This window comes from Macrobrachium rosenbergii, chromosome 36 (genome assembly GCF_040412425.1).
Source record: "Macrobrachium rosenbergii isolate ZJJX-2024 chromosome 36, ASM4041242v1, whole genome shotgun sequence".
Taxonomy (NCBI): domain Eukaryota; kingdom Metazoa; phylum Arthropoda; class Malacostraca; order Decapoda; family Palaemonidae; genus Macrobrachium; species Macrobrachium rosenbergii.
In genome coordinates, this window is record NC_089776.1 from 23,363,037 (window position 1) to 23,369,036 (window position 6,000).

The following is a 6,000-nucleotide window of genomic DNA, read 5'->3' on the forward strand; positions in this document are numbered from 1 at the left end:
TCCATCAAAGAAAATAAGTACGGTGGAATTAGTGAATATATTGATTGATGCAATAGGCAAACGGATGCCTAAAGCATGTAAACTATGTAGAGTGTGGTATAGCATTGTAAATCCACAAAACCTGATTAGGAAATGCTATGCTTGCCACGTACCGACACACCCTTCATGTGCTGAAGTTGAGCAAAATAGAAATAAGGACACAAAAAATATTTTGCTCAACATGTCTAGTATGGATAGACAAGGTCATTAAATCAAGACTTAATGTACAGATTGTGGAGGATGAAGAGGATGAAGAAGAGGAAGAAGAGGAAAATAGAAAAAAGAAGAAAATAAGACTGAAGAGAGGGAAAAGATTAATGAAAACAAAGAACAGGATAATAGTATGGATGCAGAGAAACTCATAGATTCTACATATGAGGCAATACAAACATACTTATGAAGAAATAAATTATGACATGATAAATCAAAATAAAATCCCAAAGAGGTTGTACCCGGATCTCCATACTGATGGGAAAGAACAAAAAAAAAAGAAAAGAAAGACACAGTATGCACCCTTTTGAAAAGAGGGAATTGCAGGTTTGGTGAAAGATGTTATTACAAACATCCCAAGATATGTCACAATTATGAGATATATGGCAAATGTGCATATCTAGATGGCTATGAAGAGGAATGCAGCTATCTACATCCAAAAATATGTAGAAAATGGAAAGAAGGAAATGGATGTAGGTTTAATAAGAAATGTAGGTACATGCATCCTGTAGCCATGAAAAACCAAAATCAAAATCAAATACATATAAAAAATCAAGGTAAAAATGAAACAAATAAAGAAAAGAACAAAGATCATGTGATGAAGGCAAAAAACAAGCCAACAACACATTATGAAATGTCAGCACCACGATATGAGCCATCAGCACCTAGATATAGCACAAAGAACAAGCAATGTATCTATGATGCTAAGGGATGGTGCAGATATGAGATAAGTGCAGGTTTATGCACAAAGTGAATAAATATGAAGCTGGAAGAACAAGTATAATGGAAAAGTTGGATTTTTTAATGTACGAATTTCTGGAAATGAAAAAAGATCAACATATCAGAACAGGAAAGAGACATGGGAAAATCCTTATTATTACCCATATTAGATTATGGAGATAATACGCAAACCATCATAGTGATGAACGCGCAGGGTTTAGTTTCGAGTAACTCAAAAGAAAGATAGAGTTCTTAGAAGAACTAACCCAAAATGAAAAATAGAAATATTGAATATAAGTGAAACCTGGTATTCCCAAGAGACTGGTAATGATGACCAGATAAAGGGTTTCCAAACTTATAGATCAGATAGAAAAATAGAAATCAAGGGGGAACCATGATATATGGGAGAGATGCCAATCAAGGAAAAATCTGTGAGAAATATAGTAACACAGAATGTGAATTAATAGCGGTAGAATTTGAATATGAAAAATTAGTGAACATTGTAATATATAGACCCCTAATACTAAAGAGTTTGACATAATAATTGAAAATTGGATGAAATATGTAGAAATCACAAGGACTGGACTATACTCCTAACTGGAGACTTTAACTTTCCTTTTGTAGAATGGAAAGAACGAATAGGAGACTGTGGTTGTATTTATACATATAAAAAAGAGAGCAATAGTAGTGCAGAAGATAAGAGGCAATTTGAAAAGCTATTAGATATGCTACTAGAACATAACATTCAGCAAATAAATCACCTACCAACAAGAAAGGATAATATTTTAGAGCTAGTATTTGTGAACGAGGTGAACTATGTTAAAGAAATAATAGTATATAACACGAGTATTTCGGACCATAATGTCATAGAACTAACAGTCCGTTCCAGAACATATGAAAACAGAGAAAAGCAAGAAACGAAAAATGGGAAGGATATGGAAAATACAATTTCTATAGTAAGAATATAAATTGGTCAAAAATAAATGAAGAATTAAACAAAGAATGGGAAAATATATTTGTAAGTGATGATATACAGGTAAATACCGATATATTATATAAAATATTAGAGGAAATAGTGGAAAATATATACCGAAGAAAAAGTAATCATCAGTCACGAATTCCAAGAGACAGAAGGATCTTGTTCCAGAAAATTAGAAAGTGGAAAAAAAGCTCTTGCAAAAGAAAAGAATGCATGGAAAGTGATGGAACTAAAAAGTAAGATAGAAAATGCAGAACAAAAGATTATACAATCAAAAGAAAATGAAAAGGGAACCTAGAAGAAATGACACTACAAAATATCAAGCAAAACCCTAAATTTTTTTTATTCATATGCAAAAAGATGAATAAAATAAGAGTAGAAATAGGCCCTCTAAGAATTGAAGGGCGATTAACGAATGAAAAAAGGAAATATGTAACATATTAGCAGAAAGATATAAGAGTGAATTTACACCTAGAATTGAAAATGAAGATAATGATACAGAAATAAGAGATGAAAATACTGAATACTTATCAGATATAGATATTACAGAAGCCGATATTGTGCAGGCTATTAATGAAATTAAAAATGGATCAGCAGCAGGACCAGATGGAGTACCTGTCATATTGTTAAAGAAAGTGGTTCATTCAATCGCAAAGCCGCTAGCAATATTATTAAGACAAAGTATAGATACAGGCAAGATTTATGATGAGCATAAATTAGCATATATTACTCCTACTTTCAAAAGTGGTTCAAGACTAGAGGCAAGTAATTATAGGCCTGTGAGTCTGACATCTCATATTATGAAAGTGTATGATACTTTCAAAGGGTAATAAAAAAATATAATGAAACATTTAATGAAAAATAGATTGTTCAATATAGGACAACATGGTTTTGTACTTGGAAAAGTACACAAACCCAACTGTTAGTCCACCATGAAAGCATATATAAAAATATGATAAATGAAAAAGATACAGATGTGGTTTACCTAGACTTTGCAAAAAGCTTTTTTGACAAGGTAGATCATAATATATTAGCGAAAAAAAATTAGAAAACATAACATTGTTGACAAAGTAGGAAGATGGATAAAAGAATTTTGCAAAACAGAAAACAGATAGTGATTGCAAACGATGAGAAATCGGATGAAGCTACGGTAATATCCGGTGTACCACAGGGTACGGTGTTAGCTGCATTGCTGTTTGTGATTATGATTGCAGACATAGACAGTAATGTTAAGGACTCAGTAGTAAGAAGTTTCGCAGATGACACAAGAATAAGTAGAGAAATTGCTTGTGATGAAGATAGGAACTCGCTACAAAGAGACCTAAATAAAATATATAAATGGGCAGAGATAAATAGGATGGTATTTAACTCTGATAAATTTGAATCAATGAACTATGGTGATAAAGTAGGAATGCTATATGCATATAAAGGACCTAATAATGAGACAATCACAAACAAGGAAGCAGTTAAAGACCTTGGTGTGATGTTGAATAGAATATGTTATGCAATGATCAAATAGCAATTTATTGGCAAAGTGCAAAGCAAAAATGGGAATGTTGTTCCGGCACTTCAAAACAAGAAAAGCTGAACACATGATTATGCTTTATAAAACGTACGTACGTAGTCCACTTGAATATTGCAATATAATATGGTACCCACACTACCAAAAGGATATTGCACAAATAGAGAGTGTACAAAGGTCATTTACAGCTAGAATAGAAGTTAAGGACCTTGACTACTGGGAAAGACTACAATTCTTAAATTTATATAGTCTTGAAAGGAGAAGAGAACGCTACATGGTAATTCAAGCATGGAAACAGATAGAAGGAATTACCGAAAATATCATGGAACTAAAATTATCAAAAGAGCAAGCAGAGGTAGATTAATAGTGCCAAAAACTATACCAGGAAAATTAAGGAAAGCACACAGGACATTAATCCACCACGCACCAGCATCGATAATGCAGCGTCTATTCAATGCGCTACCAGCTCATCTGAGGAACATAACAGGAGTGAGCGTAGATGTGTTTAAGAATAAGCTCGACAAATATCTAAGATGCATCCCAGACCATCCAAGACTGGAAGATGCAAAATATACCGGAAGATGCGTTAGCAACTCTCTGGTAGACATCAAAGGCGCCTCACACTGAGGGACCTGGGGCAACCCGAACGAATTGTAAGGTTGTAAGGTCTGTAAGGTCTCATTCTTTGCCTTTAATTCGTATACAACCTTGTTTATCGTTTCCCTTGAATAATTTCCCGTTTCATTTTATTTCTGTCTTTTGTAATTTCCACCTTCGTCTTCTTTTTTATTTTGTTCTCCATCTGCCCTGACTTTCATTATTCTCCCTCTTCAAGTTCTCTTCCCTCAACTTTCTCATAGCTGGGGGTTCGCGTTATTTCCTTTGTGGGATGTGATTAATTTTTGTAATTCTAACTCAAATTTTACTTATGTTTCTGCGAACTCTCCGGGCCAATCCACTTCACATAAACCTATATCGATACTTATTTTTATTTAACATCCTGCAAAAAAGGTTTTACATTTTTTTCCGGTTTTAATTAAATTTTGTTCGTTAAGTGAACGAGAGAGAGAGAGAGAGAGAGAGAGAGAGAGAGAGAGAGAATTTCGCATGAACATGAACATTTTATTTCTATGTATCAATACTCATATTTGAATGGAAATTAGTCATTTCATTTCATTGCACTAAAAATTATATCGAAAAATTTAAAAAATGGCATATAACTGGCTATATTACTTGAGAGGGAAGCCTCAATTCCATCAGTTAAATGCCTCATTATCTGGAGGAGACTCATTTTCAACCACAGGCAGCTTGCCTGCTTTGGTGGAAAGTGCCCTTGCCTTCAGTGTCTGAGCACCTGACCTAGATACCTGGGTCTATACCACAGGGGTTGATACACCTACCGCAGGAGAAGGGACCCCCCCGCTGGTCTCCTTGTGGTAGTAATGGGTAGCGGGTTTAGAGCTCTTACATAGCTCTCTGATTGGCCCAATTGTCGTTTGGAATACCCAACGCTAATACTGTACGTTCAGCATTAGCTTTATTTACTACTGACTGTTCATATTATATGTTATTATATGTTTCACAATTTTTATCATTAGCCTTATGGTTGAGCTGACAATTACTACACTTAGTTGTTTCAGAACATGCACCATGGTCAAGGGCGGAGCAATTTATACACTTTTGCGTTCTCACATGCTCTTGATGAATGACCAAACTTGAAACAGTTAAAACGTTGAATAGGTTTCGGGAGGAAGGGTCTTAATCGTACTCTTTCGTTTTCAAAAATTACAAGGGATGGCACACCAGGGTCTTCAAAGGTGAAAATTATCATATTGGCAGTGGATGTCTTTTTCACTTTCCATACTGCTGATGAGCCCATTTCAAGGATTTCACTTTCCGTGAACTCATATAAATCTTTGTCAGAAATGACACCTAGGCCATAACTAAAATTCAGGTGGGGTCTGATTTCTTTAATCATATCATGCCCACAAGAATTCATTACAGATAGCATTTGAGCTTGAGTTTTTGATTTAGCATGTATGAGCACTGTACCTTTTCCAAACCTAGATGTATCTCCATTCTTTATTCCCCTACCTTCTTCTGGAGGTACTTGCAACAATTGTAGTTTTCCTCCTTAGCTGTAGCAACTAGTCACATAGGAGGCTTGGGAGTTCTGGATGGAGTATTATCCTGTGTTTTCTGACAGGTACCTTGAGCCCATTTAGATGATACATATATATATATATATATATATATATATATATATATATATATATATATATATATATATATATATATATATATATGTATATGTATATATATATATATATATATATATATATATATATATATATATATATATATATATAAAATTTTTAGATACTTTATCTGTCAAAGCTCCTCTTATAACAGACTGATTTATTGGCATGGTATTGATGTTACTACTAGCCTTTATGCATCTTCATATTTATCAAAAGTAACCCATACTTCCTATTCTAGCAAGTTCATCCAGATTTCAATTATGGTTCCA